This window comes from Aethina tumida, chromosome 1, assembly GCF_024364675.1.
Source record: "Aethina tumida isolate Nest 87 chromosome 1, icAetTumi1.1, whole genome shotgun sequence".
NCBI classification, from domain to species: Eukaryota; Metazoa; Arthropoda; class Insecta; order Coleoptera; family Nitidulidae; genus Aethina; species Aethina tumida.
Genome location: NC_065435.1, coordinates 26,772,873 through 26,795,597, shown reverse-complemented (window position 1 = coordinate 26,795,597; position 22,725 = coordinate 26,772,873). Strand labels below are relative to the sequence as shown.

The following is a 22,725-nucleotide window of genomic DNA, read 5'->3' as shown; positions in this document are numbered from 1 at the left end:
GATTAATTTACATTGTGCGCCGGCGCGCACCAGCACGGCGCATTGTCTCTGAGAGTAGGGATTCTTACTACCGGGCAAAACTTTTCTCTCTTTTTCGTGCATTCATCTCTTACAACATCCAGACACGAAGAGCATTTTTCGTACGGTATACAACGAAATTCAAATGTCTACAAGTGAATAATGCATAGAAATTCAAACAAAATGGTCCTGTGGCATAAACAACTAGAGTACCTGCATTATAAAGGCGTACAGGATTTGTACAGAAAGCGACTGGTACACGGTAATAAATTGGATAATGATAAATTACCCATGTGGTGTGACAATGTCAACGAGGTGAGCAAGCAAGGAAACCCTTTACTGACAGAGAAGGAAGAAGTAAGCAGTTACCGAATATTGTCCATTCAGATATCTGCGGACCAATGCGAGTCAAATTCAGCGGTGGATCAAGATATCTTCTTACATTAATAGACGAATATAATAGGTGGTGCCAGGTTTTTTCCTTAAGTCAAAGAGAGAAGTTTTTGAAAAATTTAAGGAGTACAAAAGAACTGTCGAAAATAAACTGGTAATGAAATTAAGAGAGAATTAGCTGAGAAATTGAAGATCATAGATTGCAAGGTTTTTCTTTAGAATAGAAATTTATCAAAGTAAGAAAGGAGTAACACTAAAACAAAAAAAATATATTTTGGAGAAATTCAGAATGGTAGATTGCAATCCAATTAAAACACCGTATGACTGCCACTCAAAATTTAACAGAGATTTAAAACCACTAATGTACTCTAATGTAACCGATCAAAACTGGGGCTTTACAATAACTAGTTGTGTCGTTGGATGTGGTACCGCCTTCCTTTCTGCCAATAGAACCTGGATTTGAGCCTCCTTTTCCTTTTCTTATTTCACGATTCTTGTCTTTTAATAGGAACTTTAATAGGGTCACTAAATAAAAACGAAAATATCACTACCAACACTTTTCCGTAGTTGCTACCGAAACTTTGTTAAATGACGATCGTTACCTCTGCCATTGATAACGACAGAAAAGTCTCTTATTGTTAGCGACTTTTGTCAATTGTTCAAAGTGTGGGTAGCAACCAGGGAATATTGTTGAAAATTACAAATTTTTTTGAGTTGTTCGTCCTTCTTTTGTCTGAATTTAGTTATAATAGTTACCATAATCGAAAGAAAAGAGCTGTTAATTTGGCTTGTAACCTCGGTTACTAAACCAATAAACCATGTGTAGGGTCCGGAAAAAAGAAAAGCTAAGTGAAAAACTCAATAAAACCCAAAAGTCTGCTGACGTTTCCAGAGGTACCCGATTTCCTTAGGAATAAAATTTTAGAACTAGAATGTGAGATACAGAGAGTGAAAGAGTGCTTACACAGCTTTGTCGTCTAAACTGGGGATACTATCGGTAAACTCTGATAGTACCCCTACTCCTAACGCTAATCCAAAATCTTTATCCCAACTAGCCACCCTTGCATCCCCTGCAAAGTCTCGCAGCTCCAAAACTCAGAAGACTTCTTGGAACTCGGTCACTCCCAAGGAGGTGATGTCGAAATTGTGAACCATTTATGGTTCAGTGTTGAAATTTATGTATATTGAATTGTATTAAAGTATTTTAGACCAAGTACCCTAAGAATTAGAAGAGCCTTCTCATAGAAAATAAACTTTTAAATTAGTATGGCAGAACTGTGTAGATAGAAATGGAATACAGGTTACAGTACTTTAAATCACAAACATTTATATAACCTTGTTATTAAAGTAATTATTTACCGTTTCCAATTGAATGAAATTATTTGGTAGCGCTTATGGCTAGCCGTCTCAGTCTCAGTTTCGGCTCGTATTTTTTGACAACTCACTGACAATCTTGACAACTGATCTTTGTGTAAATTTGTTTTGTTTGGTGTCCGATCCTATAATGCTCTTTGGCGAATTACAGAAAGAGGATATTTCAGTGCGAAAAATGGGATCATATAAATACTAATCAAGGAGATGACCCAGCTTACAAATTCCGATAATATGCATTCCTCAGTTAATTTAATGCTGTCTTTTTAACCCAAAGTAGTTTACCTGAAGCATTCTTCTCAAAAAAAATCTAATTTACAGCGCAATGTAGCTTACGCTTTTACATAGAAAGGAAAATTATAACACAACTTAAAACAAATAATGTTTCATCTCCTCTTGGGAATCCAATTGTAACTGATGCGATGACCAGTAGAAACTACACATAAACTGATAAAATTGTAATTTGAATTGTGCGTCTGTAGACAGTTAAGTTGTAATTTTAACACTAAATTCTTAAATATAAGTTTTTCTCCTGAAATAAAAAATTCTTTTAAGAAAAATTAACAGGTTATGGAGCCAGAAAAGCCCAGGGAAGCCGAGAATGGTTTACTTACTGAGAAAAGTAATGAAGTTAACCTAAAACGTCAATACGACAATTGAAAAGTGTTTTCTCGTAACATCTGGAATAAGGGTTCTTAAATTGTCAGCAAACAATCAATTGCCATTAATTGAAAAGTTAACCGGCCGAGATAATTACGTAACGTGGCGATTTGCTTTAAAATCATACCTACAGCAAGAGGAGTTGTGAAACTGCATAGACCCCACCACATGTGTCATTGTGGACACAAAACGAGACACAAAGGCAAAAACTAAGATAAATTTACTAGTTGACTCAATAAATTACGTGCACATACAAGAGAGTTGTACTGCAAAAGAAGTATGGGATACGTTTTCATAAGTATTTGATGACTCTTGGTTGACATGCTGTGATGGGCTGCTGCATGATCTCTATAATTCTTCACTTACTCTATGTCAAAACGTAGAGAAATATGTGAGCAAAATTATGTGTATTGCTCACAAGCTGTGAAACATTGGTTTCGCAGTTGACGATGAATGGCTAGTTACATTGCTACTCTCCGGTCTACCAGAGTCCTCCTATCAACCAGTGATTATTGCTATTGAAAGCTCCGGCATGAAGATAACTTCAATTTCTGTGAAATCAAAACTATCACAAGATGTTAAACAACCTGAAAGTGACTCAACAGTATTCTCAGTCAACAATACCAACCACAAGAAACAAAGTAAGTAAGGGTGCTACACTTGTAATAAGTAAGGTCATAAAAGTCCTCAAATGCAAATCCAGGACCAAGGATCATCAATAAAAGAAGAAATGGAAGAAACAAATCAAATTTACTTGAAAGAAGACAACTTTTTTCTAAATTACATATTTCGAATAAGGTTCAATTAGACATTGGATGTTTTGTTTATATTTTAACGTCTGGCATATGTCACAAGGAATCGTAATCTTAGCAACATAAATATTATTTTCTTTTATTTGATACACAAAATTCCTTCGTTGCTATTGAAACTTGAAAGTTCGTAAAATGTCACTCAGTCCAACACCCACTCCCAAATGTTCGTTTAGTTTTATAATTACTAATTAATTAAAATTTTATTTATGTGTATATACATCTAGTTATCCTGATTTCAATTTCATCCCTCACGTCGTCCGTATCACATATTCAAACTAAATTATAATAGTTGGAACTTCTCTTAGCAGCAATCTATTCTAATGGAAATATAAAGTTAACTAAGTTAACAAAAACAATTTCTTTTCACATGTTAATTATCTATCAGAATCACAGACAGTTTTTGTATGTCGACGATAGATCTGCAACTAATTTGATTTCCGTGACTTTCAGGACTAGTAATCGACATCTCCACAATAATGGCATCAAGTTGCCATTATTGTAATTGTTTAAATATTCCTAACGAGTTCCTAAGGAGTCCGCACGTTTTGACAACTCTGGCAATTTTGACAGCTAATGTGAGAGTATTTCGTTCTGCTTAATTGCTGTACTTATAATCGCGATATCGATTATGGAAAGAGGTTATTTTATACGACAAAACATCGCAAAACCTGGGATCCTACAGCAGTATTTGTGTAAAAAACTACTTTAATGTGTGGGCAAACGCATCAAGATATTCTCCAGCTTTTCTTTTACATTTACCCAAATTCAGTTTAGCTTGAGCCGAACCAACTTTTCTAGAAAAACTACCGCCCAATCTATTACTCATTTTTAAATTTCAAACACATTACATTAATATCTTTTATCTAAAGTATAACTTGCGAATATGGTGTTGATTAATTTTTTTATAAAAACTAATCACTTTACATTACAATCGTTATGAATATTTACAGTGGAAAATCCAGCCCATTTATTTTAGCAAACAATAAATCATAGCAGATTCTATCAAATGCCTTTTAAATGTCTGTATAAACAGCATCAACCTGTAAATGATTTTCAAGAGCACCAACTGTCGAGAGTTTATAAATAAGAAGGTTGGTCGCAGAAGATTTATATTTGCAAAATTCATGTAGACTCTCATTTATAATATTTTGGAACTATGGCATAATTAGTTTGGAAATGATTTTTTTGGACAATCTTGGAAAACAACAAGTAAACTATCTCCATCCTTTAAGATAGGTATAACAAATGATTTTTTACGTACGTTACGAAATAAAGTAGATTTTAAAAACATATTAAGTTTCATTGTTAGAGGCTTTGTTAATGAAAATCCACAATTCATTCAATACTGTAGAAAGAATATCATAAGGACCTCTATTACTAGATAAATAAAGACTTCTGAGTTCATTGAAAACACCAATCTGGACAAAATTATAATTACGTTTTGAATATAAACAAAAATATAAGATTTGTGTCTGCATGGAAGGCAAAAAAGTGAAACAAACAGCTATCGAAGTGTAAATATTTATTTCTTTTGTTGTTTTTGTCTTTTCAATGACGAAATTTTAAGAAGTTACCAAATAATTGTTCAAGATCAGGTTTGAAATCAAATGATATTTTGTACATATTCAGGTTTCAACAGCAATGAAGGCGATATGTTTATTAATCAAAAGTAAAACATACTTTTGTTGTCTGAAGAATATGCATCGACAAAAGTGTGTGAATTGTTAATTAGACATTGCTATTCCTAACAAATATCAAAATTTTATATATTTTCTTTGATAAGATAATAATAAAACTTAAACATCTTTTTTAGCTGCTTTTTTTCAATTCTGTTAAACTTATAAATTCACATCACATAATTAGGACCTTCCTATTCCGCATATTTTGGCAAATTGAAATAACCTCTCTCAGTAATTCGCCAAAGAGCATTATATTATTGGACACCAAACGAAACGAAATTACACAAAGATCAGTTGCCAAGATTGTCAATGAGCTGTCAAAAAATATTAACCGAAACTGAGATCTGAGACGGCTTATCATTAGCGCTGTTTTCTCCCAAACCAATTTAAAAGTTTCTTCTCTATGAGAAGTCTCTTCCAATTCTTAGTGTACTTGGTCTAAAATACTTTAATACAATTCCATATACATAAATTTGAATACTGAACCATAACTGGTGCATTGTAGTTAGACAATTTCGACATCACCTCCTTGGGGGTGACCGAGTTCCTGAGTTTTGGAGCTGGAAGACTTTGCAGGAGTGGGGGTGGCTGGTTGGGATAAAGATTTGGGATTAGCGTTAACAACTCTTCTCTTTCGATTATGGTAACTATTATAACTAAATGCAGGCAGAGGAAGGACGAACAACTCAAACAAAAATTGTTACTATCAACAATATTTCCTGGTGCACTTTGAACAATTGACAAAAGTCGCTAACAATAAGAGACCTTTCTGTCGTTACCAATGGCAGCGGTAACAATCGTCATTTATCCAAATTTGAGTAGCAACTACGGAAAAGTGTTTGTTAAGGAATGAAATTGCACATTGATGCTTGGAACCCCTCTGTATAGATGCCCTAACGCAAGCGTCATGCTACGAAGGGTTTTTGGTTCTTAGTTTTTAGTCTTTGACGTTTCTAGCCGAGTGCACACTTTGTAATAATATAATAAACGATTAGTTTTCTTGTAACATCGACTATTATTCTCATCACACTCACACCTCAGTTTTCAAAAGTGTTTGTAGTGATATTTTTGTTTTTATTTAGTGTCCCTCTTTTGTCTGAATTTAGTTAGTTACCAAATTCAGACAAATGAAAAAATTTGTTTACTTGTCTGGTAACCTTGGTTACCAATCCAAGAAACAACTGAATTAAATTTTTGTTTCCGTACTATAGACAGTTTAATAACCGAATTAGCGATAATGAAATGCGAAAACAGCAAGCGTGCCTGCAAAAGGTCGAGTGGTTCCGAATCCTATTGGAACCGGACGGCACATCGCCAGTTCCGTTCCACAAGAAGTTCATACTAAGAGACAAAAACCGTGAATGAAGAAAAGGAAAAGGTGGTTCAAATCCAGGTTTTATTGGCAGAAAGAAAGGTCAACCGCGCGGTAAACTCTGAGCACGACTCCGTTCGAAGTTCCGAAAGAGTTAACCATCTAAAGTAAGTAACAACAGCAAAATTCGGCAAAGCGCCACACCGACATCAGACCCCCAAATGGAGTTAGAGATAGCGTTCGTTCTTCTGTTTGAATTTAGTTATAAGAGTTGCCATATTCAGACAAAAGAGAAGAGTTGTTAATTTGGCTGGTAACCTCGGTTACTAAACCAATAAACCATGTGTAGAGTCCGCGAAAAAGATAAGCCAAGAGGTACCTGAAAACTAGACGTTAAGATTAAAATCTCGGAACTAGAGGGTGAATTACAACGAATGAAAGTAAGTAATGCATTAAGCTGTCTGCTAAGCTACAGATACCATCCGTAAATCCTGGAAGTACTCCTACTTCTAACCCTAACACCAATCCTTCCTCCCGACCAGCCTCCCCACACCTCCAAAACGCAGAAGTCTTCCACAAAGTGGGATACGCCTATGGAGGTGTTCTCGAAATCCTGACGACGCACCCCTGTGCTCACCGTAAGGACACGGAAGCACTGGAAGTATTTGTTTCCATTAAGGTCAAAACACAAAAGTTAATAGTTAGAATATGCCTGCTTACAAGGCGACGTGGAATGATAATGCAAGGTACTCAGTAAAACGCTTATTAACTATTTTACAACATTGGTGGGCTGTACACAACTAACTCTGCTCATACAACTTAACTCTGTTTCTATAACTACGCTCTTCTGTTGTTTTTATTCTCCGTTGTCATCACAACCGTTATACACGATGTCTAGATATTCTAACATAACTTGCCTCGAGTGAATTGGACCAATGATGAGTAAGTATAGTGTTTGCATGAGTACTGAGGTTTACACTTTAAACTATCAATTATCATTGGTTGATTGTGTCTTATGAAATTCTATACAATATGTTCCTACTTTATCTACATGTAAAAAAATTAAAAACTAAGTTTCCTAAGTTGTTCTCTAAAGAGCTTATAACATTAACTATTCGTTATTCATTTGTAGACATTTGAATTTCGTTGTCATAAACTAATTTCAATTTTGTTCATAAAATCAGGTAGACCAAAAAGTTTTCTTTACTTGTTTACCTCCAAACTTTAATCAGTTCAAACACTTCATACGAACCACATTTCTCTGAAGTTGCTCCTACGCTTCAATTCAAAATTATTAGTTAAATATTCTCGCTTTTATTATTGAGTCCCTGCCTCATTGGAAATGATAATCGGAAGAAATACTTGTGTATAGTAATGCTAGAAATGAAACATATCGTATCAAACTGTTATTTTTAGGTAATATTTTTGTCTAAATTCATTAATTTACTTACAGGAATCCCAACTAAACAAAGAATAAGAACTTTCATGTATATGACGCTCCTTAAAACAACACATTAATACCTAATTAATTTGTTTTCAGAATAAATTAAGATTGAAATCTTAAAGTACGATGCAAAAAGCAAATGGTGTAATGATTCAAGTGGCCCAAGAATTGGATTTAAATGTAAGTATTATTTTCATCTGTATTCCAGATTTTTATAATTAATGACATATTTTATGTTAAAACACAAAATTAAATTATATAATTTAAATGAAAAACAAATAAAATTGGTATATATAATAAAATTAATCTTTAATATTAATTTTATATATCTTTTTTAAAGTATTTCGACGATTCGTTGGGCACGACGAGTTACGTTCACATGGAAAGGCTGATTACTATCATATAAATGAAGATGAAATGAGCCACGACAAAACCTGACGACGTCGGCAAATATTTTCTCTGAGGCTATGAAATATGAATAAAAATCCAAGAAATCCGAAAAAAGTACAAAAAAAAATAACAATAAAGAAGAAAACATCATTACCAAGAAACCGTATTCAAAAGTTCTACCAAAAAGACTGAGGACTGGAATATTTCCGTTGGAGTTCCACATATCTATCTCTGTATATAGCAAGTACTTTCATTTTATGGAAATGTTTCCATAGTGTGGATCTAGGTTTCAACTCATCTATCATCTGAGAATGAAGCTTGTTTATAGCAATTATAATTTTAGATTAGTGCCGAAGTAATTTTTCCTTAAATTTTAATCTGTACTGTAATCACTAAATGTGTTTCCTAAAAAAATATGTTCCATATAACTCAGTACCTCCACTGAATAGCTGAAGGTTAAAAAAATCGACAATGGGTCGAAACCATTTATTAACAACCAAACTTATATTAAATTAACCACATAACTTAAAGGTACACAAAGTAGTTTTATTTGGAAAGTTATATTATATATAAATATTTGGGAATCACATTTATAGTCAATTAGTGTGGGTTGAAATATAAGAATGAATTTGATTCGGAACAGTTCTACCATTTAGTATAACTCATCTCATCTCGATATTCCTTAGCTCTGTCAATTTGTTGACACTGTGGATTCAAACGAATAGAATTATACCAAAAAATATAACTGAACCACAACTTGATGTAATATTAATACAATGTAAGATCAAATCAAATTTACTTGAAAGACGACATCCCTCACCTCTCTTAGCAACAAAATATATATCGGCATTTAAGTATAAAGTTAACAATGTTAACAAAAACAATTTCTATTCACATGTTAATTATCTGCAGAATCACAGACAGTATTTCTTTGATTCAAAATAAATGTCGACGAGAGATCTGCAACTGATTTGATTTCAGTGACTCGTAATCGAAACCTTCAGACAGTAGGTTGCTATTATTGTAAATGTTTAAATATTTCACCTTTTTAAATCAAAAGATAATTCACCTAGTTGATTCTTTAAGCAAGAATTTGTGAGCGGCAAATTACAACTAGGTACTGAAATTTTTCTATCACGTTTGGTTAGATTATTACCCTCAAATAACACTAAGATACCAATCTTTCCAAATTTGCTAATTTTATGTCAAAATTTAATTAGATTCCTCATCTCTAGATGACAACTTCAAATAATGTCAGCACATTTTATTAACAAAATCATGAAAAAGTGATTTCTACTTTACAATTTGCTGATTTGCAATCTTTGTTCAGATGAAATTTATAATTAATAGCTCTAACATTTGTAATTTTGTTGAAATTTTCATCTACGTTTGTGCATATATATTTTAAGTGTCTCCACGTTTTCTTGAGAGCTGACAAATTGGACAACTTGGCCTTAGTTGCTGATTTATGATCGCGATTCTAGGAACCTGGGATCCTATTAATTAGTATTTTTCTAAAAAATCTTTATAAACATTCAAGAGGTGAAACACAATTTACTTTACCTACATGCTCCATACTTGCTTTAAAATAAAGTTCAAATCGTGGTGGTGAATCAAAACTTGAAGATTGTGATGCACAATATAAATTGAACTTTGCGAATGTTATTTGATGGGATAAGAACCCTTTAGAAGATAAATAAAAGTTTTTTGTGCTCTTCGCCATAACTAAATGAACAAGTTTAGAAGGTAAATTTACCAAAAAATAGTTTTGTACATAATCTGGGTTCAATAGCAACGAAGGCAGTTCTTCTTCCTTTCTATTTACCTGGAAGAATATCATCATCTGACACATGTCTGATCGGTATTCCAAATGAAAGCTTTTCTAAGAAAATTGTGTCTCAATTCTTGACTCTGTTATAGCGTAAGCTTTATTTTCAATAATAAGATGTTTTTTCGCATTGTAAATTAAATTGTATCAGAAGAATGTTTCACTGTTAACTGTCACAGAAGGATAGCTCCTCCATTATTATTATAGAATACTGTGTTCAGAATATCTCTACAATTTAGAATATCATCTTTCTATATTTGGTATCGCCAATATAAAATCGACCAACAAGCAAAATGAAATAACTGATATATCAGTTGTCAGTTAGTTTTCAAAACAAACGTACAGGACCAGAGTTCTCAAAAACTTATTCTCCTGTTTTAAGAAATTGTTAGTAAATAATTTCATTATTTATTCCATATGGTATTACTCAAGCCTCAAGTGTTGTATTGTTTTTTAAATTTGATTTCCCTTAGCTACATAATTTGTTGCATTTATTAATCATATTGGAACAGTTACACTAATTTATTCTATCTAATCTATTTTAGAGCTCTGATTTCAAATAGTGTTAATTCGTCATGAAATTCTCGAAAATCAAGTCTCATGAAAAATTCCCGTGGGCTTTAATTTTGCTGAATCAAAATATTACCAATCATATTAAAATTCATTTAAGTAAAGTTAGGCATATGATATATTATCAAAACACCAAGATGTCTTAAAAACTGTAAAAAGAATTCCGATTTGTATATATATCAAAAGTTAATCAAAGTTATACAATATTACATAGTACAGAGAATATTTAGTGTACAATATCGTGTTATATATACCGCCCCTTTGGTTAACTGAATCAGTGCACTACATCGACGTATAATCAAATTGAGTCATCCCTAATTAAAAATCGCTCCGACATTTTCCTTCTTTCAAAAAAACCTTTGGTCACTGCGTTTTTCAATCTCTTCTACAATATGATATATTCAATCAATTTTTGAAGATAATTTTTGCAATACCCTCAAAAATTATTTCTTTTTACAGATGGCAAATTTAAATAAAGCATCCTAAGAACTCCATGTACATCCCAACGCATATGGAGAGTTACTACCACGATTTTAACATATTTTTAAAGCAAGTATGGAGCATATAGGTAAAGCAAGTAAATTGTGTCTCACTTCTTGAATGTCTATAGGAGCATATACTTTCATTTCAATTATGATATTATTATTATTATTATTATTATTATTATTATTATAGATAATTTAGAAGAATACTGCTTAATAGGATACAAGGGTCCGCGATGTTTGGTATTATAAAATACCTTCATTCTATGATCAGAATCGCGAATAAGCAGAACGAAAATACTCCATCTTTAGTTCTCGATGTTGTCAGTGTGTTGTCAAAACAGGCATACTGTCAAGATAATATGGAGACACCAAAAATATATATGCACCAAAGTAGATGAAAATTTTAGCAGAACTGCAAATGATAAAGCCATTAATTATAAGTTTCAACCGAACAAAGATTGCAAATCAATATTTACGCAGAAAATTGTAAAATAGAAATTACTATTTTATGATTTGGTTTATAAGTTGTGTTGATATTATTTGAATTTGTCATCCAGACATGAAGAATCTAAATAATTTGCGATATAAAATTATCAAATATGGAAAGATTAGTATATCATTTGAGGGTCATAAACAATGTTGAAAAAGAAAATTTCAGTGTTGAAATCTGTCGCTCAGTTATTCAAGCTGAGAGAATCACCTACGTGAATTTACTGTTGATTTAAAAAGGTGAAATATTTAAACAGTTACAAAAATAGCAACTTACTGTCTCAAGGTTTAGATTACGTGCCCTGAAAGTCATTGAAATCAAATCAGTTGCAGATCTCTCGTCGACATTTATTTCAAGTTTCAATAGCAACCAATTGTTTGTCAAAAAATAAAATAACATTTATGTTGCTAAGATTACGTTTCCTTATGACATATGTCAGAAGTATGTAATTTAGCAAAAAAGTTGTCTTTTCCCAAGCAAAACTTGATTTCATTCTTATATTGTATTTCACCAAATTGTGGTTCAGTTATATCTTTTCTTATATTTCTATTCGTTTGAATCCACAGTGTCAGCAAATTGACAGAGCAAAGGAATATCGTGATGATTTTTCGATTTGTTATAATATTGTTGATGGTAGAACTGTTTCGAATCAATCTCATCCTTATATTTCAACCTACACTGGAAGACTATAAATGAGATTCACAAATAATTAAATATAACTTAACTTTACAAATAAAATTACTTAGTTTAACTTAAGTCGAAAATTTAGTTTGGTGTTATAAAATGGTTTCGACACATTGTCGATTTTTTCAACAAACAATTTTTCAGTAGAAAGATTTACAGCTATATATAACATAATTATTTATAATATGTATACAACATAATTATTTAGGAAACGCATTTACCGTCATAGAGTACAGATTACAATAGGAAAAATTTCTTCGCCACAATTATAATATTATAATTATTATAAACATGCTTAATTCTCAAAATGAAAGTACCTGCTTTATACACAGACAGATATGTGGAACTCCAACGGGAACATTCCAGTCCTCAGCCTTTTTGGTAGAACTTTTGGTAATGCTGTTTTCTTCTTTATTGGGATTTTTGCTTGTACTTTTTTTGATTTCTTGGATTTTTTTTTCATATTTCCCGATATGTGGCTTTGTCATAGCACATTTCATCTTCATTTATATGATAGTAATCAGTCTGTCGATGTGTCAATTCCTGATGTCCAACGAATCGTCGAAATAGCTTATTTGTTTTTTATTTAAATTAAATAATTTAATTGTGTGTGTTTTAGCATAAGATATATCATTAATTATAAAAATCTTGAATACAGATGAAAATTATACGTACATTTAAATCCAATTCTTGGGCCACTAGAATCTTTCCAGCATTTGCCTTTTACATCGTACTTTCAGATTTCAATCTTAATTTATTGAATTTATTCTGAAAACAAATTATGTATAAGAGAGGTAGGTTTCGATATGAACTGATTAAAGTTTTGTGGTAACCAAATAAAGAAATCTTTTTGGGCTACTTGATTTTATGAAAAATATTTAATTTTGCTTATGACAACGAAATTCAAATATCTGCAAATGAATAATGAATTGTTAATGTCATAAGCTCTTTATAGAACAACTTAAGAAACATAGTTCTTAATTATTTTTACAGGTAGATCAAGTTGGAACATATTGTATAAAATTTCATAAGATTTGTGCTCTCAATCATTAACATCCATATTGCTTAAAAGTAAATCCCAATCAACTAATGACAAGTGATAGTTTAATGAGTAAACCTCAGAACTCATGAAAACACTAAACTCATCATTAGTCCAATTCACTCGGGGCAGGTTTCAATCTCCAGTTACTAAAAATATATCCACTGATGCACAATGATTGGAATAAAAATCAGAACCAGATGCTGGTAAACTGTTCCAATTATTCACTTTTGGCTTTTGACCATAATGGATATAAAGACTTCCAGTACTTTCATGTCTTTTCGGTGAGCACAGGGGTGCGTCATCATCAGACGATTTCGACATCACTTTTATAGGCGTGACCCACTTCGTGGAAAACTTTTGCGTTTCGGAGGTGTGGGGTGGCTAGTTGGGAGAAAGGATTGGTGTTAGAAGTAGGAGTATTTCCAGGATTTACCGAAGGTGTCTGTAGTTTAGCAGACAGCTTACTGCATTACTTACTTTCATTCGTTGTAGTTCACCCTCTAGTTCCGATATTTTAATCTTAAGGCCTCTTGAAGCGCCGGCAGACTTTTGGGTTTTATTGAGATTTTCACTTGGATTGTCTTTTCTCCTCAAACTACATATAGTTTATTTATCTGAGTTTGAATCCGAATATAAACGCACACTGGTAAAATGTAATATTTTTCAAGGAAAAGAATAATATATATTAGGGCAAATTTTAATATTGATAAGATTTAGATGACTGAGATAATGTTAGAAATTGTTCAGTGGTCAAATTTATGTATTTTGAATTGAATTAAAGCAAAAAGGTCAATACACTAACATTTAGAAAAAAGTTTTCATAGAAAAGAAACACTTAAATTAGTTTGGCAATATTGTGAAGACTGATATGGAATACGGTTCGTATTCTTTGACAACTCCTTGACAATCTTGACAACTGATCTTTGTGTAATTTTATTTTGTTCGGTATCCGATCCTATAATGCTCTTTGGCGAATTACGGAAAGAGGTTATTTCAATCTGCCAAAATGTGGAGAATGTGTATCGTATAAATATTACACCAGGAGCTGACCCAGCGTACTAAATTTGATAATATGCTTTCCTTAGTTAACTTAATGCTGTCTTGTTAACCCTAATTAGTTTACTTGAAGGATTCTTCTAAAAAAAATCTAATTTACAGCGCAATGTAGCTTACACTACTATAAAGAATGAACAATTTTGACACAACTTAAAACAAATAATGTTTCATCTCCTCTTGGGATGCCAATTGTAACTGATGCGATGACCAGGTAGGAGTGCACTGAAACTACACATAAACTGTTAAAATTGTAATTTGAATTGTGCGCCTGTGGACAGTTAAGTTGTAATTTTAACACTAAATTCTTAAATATAAATTTTTCTTGAGAAATAATAAATTCTTTTAAGCCCAGAAAGACTTATTTACTGAGAAAAGTAATAAAGTTAACCTAAAACGTCAATACGACAATAGAAAGGTGATTTCTCGTAACATTTGGAATAAGGGTTCTTAAATTGTCAGCAAACAATCAATTGGCATTAATTGAAAAGTTAACCGGCCGAGATAATTACGTAACCTAGCGATTTGCTGTAAATACACATCTACAGTAAGAGAAGTTGTGGACTGCATAAAACCCCCCACATGTGTCATTGTGGACACAAAACGAGACACAAAGGCAAAAACTAAGATAAATTTACTAGTTGACTCAATAAATTACGTGCACATACAAGAGAGTAGTACTGCAAAATAAGTATGGGATAAATCTTGGTTGACACGCTGTGATGGGCTGCTGCATGATCTCTGTAATACTTCACATACTGCATGTTAAAACGTAGAGAAATTTATGAGTAAAATAATGTGTACCGCTCACAAGCTCAGAAACATTGGTTTCGAAGTTGACGATGAATGGCTATTTACAGTGCTACTCTCCGGTCTACCAGAATCCTATCAACCAATGATTATTGCTATTGAAAGCTCCGGCATGAAGATGCCTTCTGTTTCTGTGAAATCAAAACTATCACAAGATGTTAAACAACCTGAAAGTGACTCAACAGTATTGTCTGTCATCAAGAAAATTAAAAACAACCACAGAAACAAAGTAAGGGTCCAAGGTGCTACACTTGTAACAAGTAAGGTCATAAAAGTCCTCAAATGCAAATCCAGAACCAAGAATGTTCAACAAAAAGCAAGTAGTTCATCATATGCTGCTGCGTTTGAGGCAACATCCAGCCAAAATGACCCATGGTAAGTGGCTTCCGATGCATCGTCACACATGACAAGACGTAAGAACATGCTTGAAAATATGACGGCTCCTGTCATACATAAAATCAGAGTCGCAAACAACAAAGTATAATCTGTGCAATGCTCAGAACAAGTGAGGTTGGACCATTATGACGATGAAGGTCAAAACAAAAAGGTGCGTGCTTTTTACAAAAGTATTATGTGTTCCTAAATTGGCAACAAATCTATTGTCTCTAAGTCAGATTATTTGCGATGGTAGCCAAATAAAATTTGACGGAACGAGCTGTGTTATTATGAAGAGCAGAAGTGAGGTAGTATCTTCCTACTGTAGCTTTATGTTAGGGTCGACTGGAACAGTATTAGGATCAGCATTAGTCATTTCAATTCTGTTTAAAATTTGTTCCATATAAATACTAAAACTCTTTTCGGTGTAGAGTCGAATTTGGCATGCCAGCAGCAAGGGAATTGTTTTAACCCATATGGTGACTTGTTCAATTTACATACCATGGTTTCGTCATGATCCAACCCTTCTTGTTAAGTCATAAATAGGTGTCTTCAAGTTCTCCATATAAAAATGCTGTTTTTACGTCTAGTTACTTGATTTTGTGATTATTTTGTACAGCCAAAGATGGTAACGATCGTATTGAACTGATTGTTTGTGCAAAAGTTTCCTGGTAATCAACACGTGCAATTTGTCCATATCATTTCACACACAGATGTGATTTGTAACGTGGTCATTAAATAAATGAATCACTGTCATTAAAGTTATTATAACAAATCGAAAAATCATCTCGATATTTCTTTTCTCTGTCAATTTGATGACACTGTCAATTAAAACAAATAGAAATATAATAAAAATATAACCACAATTTGATGTAATTTTAATACAATGAAAGAAACAAATCAAAATTACTTGAAAGATGACAACTTTTTTCTAAATTACATATTTCGAATATGGTTTAATTGGTCATTGGACGTTTTGTTTATATTGTAACGTGTGGCAAATGTCACAAGGAAACGTAATCTTAGCAACATAAATGTTATTTTCTTTTATTTGATAAACAAAATTCCTTCGTTGCTACTGAAACTTGAAAGTTCGTGATTTCCGTGATTTTTCAGCACTCGTAATCGAAATCCTCAAACAAAAAGTTGCCATTATTGTAATTGTTTAAATATTTCACTTTTTTAAATCAACAGTAAATTAACGTGGTTGATTCTTTCAGCTTGAATTAGTGAGCGACAATTTTCAACTATGCACTGAATTTTTCTCTTTCACTTTTGGTTGGGTTATCACTCTCCCACAACACTAAGATACCAATGTTTCCATATTTGCTAATTTTATGACGAAAATTATTTAGATTCCTCATGTTTGGATGACAAGTTCAAATAATGTCAACACAACTTTTGAACCAAATCATGAAATATTGATTTCTATTCTACAATTTTCTGCGTAAAGATTTGCAATCTTTTTACAGTAGAAATTTATAAGTAATAGCATTCTTTTGTTGATTTATTACATATATATTTTTAGTGTCTCCACGTTTTCTTGAGAGTTGCTATCGAGTACGCACGTTTTGACAACTTTCTGACAACTTAGTCAACTAATGTTGAAGTATTTCCGTTCTGGTTAATTGCTGATCTTATAATCGCGATACCGATTATAAAAAGAGGTTATTTTATACGACAAAGCATCGCAGAACCTGGAATCCTATTAACCATTATTTTTCTAAAAATCTACTTTATAGTGAAACAAGGGCAACATAATTAAAAGGAACGCTTACGAAATTATAGACATTCAAGAAGTGAGACACGATTACTTGTTTTACTTATATGTTCCATACTTGCTTTAAAAATATATTAAAATCGTGGTAGTAACTCTCCATATGCGTTGAGTTGTAAATGGAGTTCTTAGGATGCTTTATTTAAATTTGCAATTTGTAATAAGAAATAATTTTTGAGGGTATTAGAGTGTTTGATGAATAACCCGAAAAGTTTTGACAATGACAGAATATGGAAGGGCGTGACAACTAAGTTGACTTATTAATTACTTGTCAATAATAGTTGATGTTAACAGAGAAATGGAAAGATTAACTATTTCTACACATTATTTCTTCTTCAACAATAACGCATACTTTAAGCTGGAATTTATATGCTAAATTACTGTCCATCCCATCTAAAAATTGTTCTGCAATCAGTGCACCAGAATATTCACCAGTTTTTCATTTACATTTACGCAAATTTATTTTAGTTTGAGCCAAACCAATTTTTCTAGATAAACTACCGCCTAATCTGTTACACATTTCTAAATTTCAAACATATTACATTAAAATCTTTTATGTAAAGTGTAACTTTCGAAAATAATGTTGATTTATTTTTTTTAAAAAACTAATCACTTTACATTACAATCGTTATGATTATCTACAGTGGAAAACTTACTTGACAACTCCATCCCAGCTAGTTCAGCAAACAATAAATCATGGCAGATTCTATCAGATGCCTTTTAAAAGTCTGTATAAACAACATCAACCTGTAAATGATTTTCAAGAGCAACAACTGTCGAATTGTTATAAATAAGAAGGTTGGTCGCAGAAGATTTACATTTGCAAAATCCATGTTGACTCTCATTTATAATATTTTGGAACTATTTTGAAAATGAATTTTTTTGGACAATTATGGAATACAAAACATTTTTCATACAGGCCTAAATTTGTTACAAGTAAACTATCTCCATTCTTTAAGGTAGGTGTAATAAATGATTTTTTCTGTACATTAGGAAATAAAGCACATTTTAAATACAAGTTAAATTCCATTTTTAGAGGCTTTGTTAATGATAATCCACAATTCATTCAATGCTGTAGAAGGAATATCATAAGGACCTCTATTACTAGATAAATCTGACTTCTGAGTTCATTAAAAACATCAATCTGGAAAAAATTATTATTATTTTTTGAATATAAACCAAAATATTTTCATGACAAAACGATATTGCTTAAATTTGTGTTTGCATTGAAAGCTAAAAAACGAAACAAACAGCTCACGTGTAAAGACTAAATACTTATTTCTTTTGTAGTTTTCGTCTTTTCAACGATGAAATTGTAAGTTACCAAATAATTGTTCAGTTCAGTTCAGTTTTGAAATCAAATTACATTTTGTACATATTCAGGTTCCAACAGCAATGAAGGTGATATGTTTATTAATCAAAAGTAAAACATACTTCTGTTGTCTGAAGAATATGCAATGCTTTAATACAATTCAATATACATAAATTTGAACACTAAGGAAATCGGGTACCTCTGGAAACGTCGGCAGACATTTGGTTTTTATTGAGATTTTCACTTAGCTTGTCTCTTTTCCGGACACTACACATAGTTTATTGATTTAGTAACCGATGTTACCAGCCAAATTAACAACCCTTCTCTTTCGAATTTGGTAACTATTACAACTAAATTCAAACAGAAGAATGACAAACAACTCACACCAAAATTGTTACTATCAACAATATTCCCTGGTTGCTAACCACACTTTGAACAATTGACAAAAGTTGCTAACAATAAAAGTCTTTTCTGTCGTTACCAATGGCAGCGGTAACGATCGTCATTTCTCCAAGTTTGGGTAGCAACTACTGAAATCTGTCCATCTTTTGTCTGAAATTAGTTAGTTACTAAATTCAGACAAATAAAAAAAATTGTTTACTTGGTTGGTAACCTTGGTTACCAATTCAAGAAACAACTGAATTAAGTTTTGGTTTTCGTACTATAAACAATTTAATAACTGAATTAGCGGTCATGAAATGCGAAAACAGCAAGCGTGCCTGCAAGAAGTTCGAGTGCTTCAGAGTCCTATTGGGACCACACGGCACTTCGCCAGTTCCATTTCAGAATAAGTTCCTATTAAGAGACAAAAACGGTGAAATAAGAAACTGAAAAAGCGCCTCAAATCCAGGTTCGATTGTCAGAAAGACACAGCTAATTATTGTAAAGCCCCAGTTTTGATCGGCTGCATTAGACTACATTAGACTACCAATTAATTCTCAGTATCGTGTGGGGACTTTAAACATTTTTAAATCTCTGGTAACTTTTGAGTGGCAGTCATAGGATGTTTTAACTGGATTGTAATCTATCATTCTGAATTTCTCTAAAATATATTTTTTTTGTTTAAGTGTTACTCCTTTCTTGCTTTGGTTAATTTCTATTCCAAAAAACACTTAGCATTCTTTGATCTTGATTTCTCAGCTAATTTTCTCTTAATTCCATTACCAGTTTGTTTTTCGACAGTTCTTTAGTACTCCTTAAATATTTCAAGAAATTCTCCTTTTGACATGAGAAAATACACCTAAATGTTAGAAGATATCTTGATCCACCACTGGTTCTGACTCGCATTGGTCCGCAGATGTCTGAATGAACAATATTCAGTAACTGCTTACTTCTTACTTCTCTGTCAGTAAAGGGTATCCTTGCTTGTTTACCTCGTTGACATATGTCACACCACGTGGGTAATTTATCGTTATCCAATTTTATTTATACTTAAATAAATATTATATATAAAATATATAAAATAATTGTTCCTATAGTGCCGGTCCATTTGAAGCATGGATTGACTCCAATTTCAACCTTTGGGAATCTCGCATCCTTTGATACTCTTGAGGTCCGATGGGCTTATGCATAGGATTATGTCCGCATTTACCTTTTTATCTTATTTACATCCACGTTTTAAGCGCTGATTCACTTTTTGTGTCACCCTGACATATAACTTACTTTGATACTTCACCATTAACGAAATCCCAGGTATCGATTTTGGTAAGTAACGCCTCTACCTGAATCCGCCTCGTGTCGAAATTTTCTTTGGATAGAAGTTCAATTCTTGTCCCACACATCGCCATCTCGAGTTCCATGTTTCGATAGTACGGACCTACGTTATAACTCATAGTACATATGAGAATTAAGCTTGTTTATTCCAATTATAATTTTAGAATAGTGACGAAGTTATTCTTCCTTAAAATTTAATCTGTACTCTAATCAGTAAATGTGTTTCCTAAAATTATGTCGCATATATCATTTAAGTACTTCTTTCCACTAACTAATTGGAGGTTAAAATTAATTAAATTAACCACAAAACTTAAACAAAGTAGTTTTATTTGGAAAGTTATATTATATTTAAATATTTGGGAACCACATTTATAGTCATTTAGTGTAAGTTGAAAAATAAGAATGAAATTGATTCGGAACAGTTCTACCATTAAAGTTATTATAACTCATCTCGACATTTCTTTGCTCTGTCAATTTGTTGACACTGTGGATTCAAACAAATAGAATTATAACAAAAAATATAACTGAACCACAATTTGATGTAATATTAATACAATATAAGATCAAATCAAATTTATTTGAAAGAGAACAACGTGTTTCCAAACCACATATTTCGAATTAGGTTTAATTGAATTAACCATAACTCTTGCCTATAATTGGACAGGCTGACATACATCATAAGGTGACGTAATCTTCCTTCGTTGCTACTGAAATATGAAAGATTGCAAAATGTCACTCAATACAACACTCACTCCAAAATGTTCGTTAATTTTGTAATAACTAATTAATTAAAATTTTATTTATGTGTATATACATCAGGCAAGTTACTTGTTTTCAATTTCATCCCCCACGTCTCTTAGTAGCAAAATATATTTCTGCATTTAAGTATAAAGTTAATGAAAACAATTTCTATTCACATGTTAATTATCTGTCAGATTCACAGACGGTATTCCTTTGATGGAAAATAAATGTCGTCGAGACATCTACAACTGATTTGATTTTAGTGACTCGTAATCGGAACCTTCGGACAGTAGGTTCCTATTATTGTAACTGTTTAAATATGTCACCTTTTTAAATCAAAAAATAATTCACGTAGTTGATTCTTTAAGCAAGAATTAGTGAGCGGCAAATTTCAACTGGGTACTGAATTTCTCTCTTTCACGTTTGGTTGGATTATCACCCTCAAACAACACTTAGATACCAATCTTTCTAATTTTGCTAATTTTATGTCAAAATTTATTTAGATTCCTCATGTCTAGATGACAAGTTCAAATAATTACAACACAATTTATAAACAAAATCAAATCACAATTTTCTGTGTAAAAATTTGCAATCTTTGTTGAAATGAAATTTATAATTAATAACTCTATCATTTGTAATTTTGATGAAATTTTCATCTACTTTAGTGCATATATACTTTAAGTGTCTCCACGTTTTCTTGAGAGCTATAGGAACCTGGGATCATATTAAGTAGTATTTTTCTAAAAAATCTACTTTACCGTGCTATAAGGTAAAACATAACTGAAAAGAAAGATAAACATTCAAGAGGTGACACACAATTTACTTGGTTTACCTATATGCTATATGCAGAATCTTAACATCTACTACATGTCTGATCGGTATTCTAAATAAATGATTTTCTAAGTAAATTGCGTCTCAATTCTTGACTCTGTTATAGCGTAAGCTTTATTTTCAAGAATAAGATATTTTTTCGCATTGTAAATTAAATCAGCAGAATGCCACACAGTTAACTGTGACAGGAAAATAGCTCCTCGATTATTATTATAGGATCCTGTGTTCAGAATATCTCGACAATTTAGAATAACAACTTTGTATACTTGGTAAGGCCATTATAAGAGCGGCCAACAAGCAAAATGAAATAACTCCAACATCAGTTGACAGTTAGTTGTCAAAACACACGTACAGAACCAGAGTTCTCAAAAACTTATTCTCTCGTTTTAAGAAATTGTTAATAAATAATTTCATTATTTATTCCATATAGTATTATTCAAGTCTTAACCATTAATTTAAACCACACACATTTTCCAATTAAATTTGATTCACTGATGTTAATCATCAAATTTGACTTTCATTAGAAATTATGTGTTATTCCTCATGAATTACATCTGAAATAAATTAATGGCGTGTATGTAGTTGTTGATTTTTTGAATGGTGAGACACCTACTGTTCTAAAGTTTCGCAGCATCTCTTGAATGTTGAAATTGTTAATATTTTAAATTAAGTTTTGGGAACAGATGTAAATAACAGATGCTAGGTTACAACAAGTGTTCTATTGTTTTTTAAATTTGTATTCCCTTAGATACATAATTTATTGCAGTTAATCAAGGCGGAATATTGTAACAATTACATTAATAACGAAATATATCTATTTTAGAGCTCTGATTTCAAATAGTGTTAATTAATTATGAAATTCTCGGAAATCAAGCCACATGAAAATTTCCCGTGGGCTTTAATTTTGCTGGATCAAAATATTACCATATCATATC

The 22,725-nt window shown here is 32.0% G+C and overlaps 1 long non-coding RNA gene across 4 annotated transcripts in view; it reads left to right on the top strand.

Moving 5' to 3' along the window:
- The first annotated feature begins 1,198 nt into the window (after nucleotides 1–1,198).
- The window catches only part of LOC126264217 (uncharacterized), a 136,459-nt gene continuing 114,932 nt past the window's right edge, over nucleotides 1,199–22,725 (top strand). For all 4 annotated transcript variants that reach the window (XR_007546980.1, XR_007546979.1, XR_007546977.1 and 1 more), the window contains exon 1: nucleotides 1,199–1,305. This is a non-coding gene — a long non-coding RNA (uncharacterized LOC126264217). The remainder of the gene's footprint in view (nucleotides 1,306–22,725) is intronic.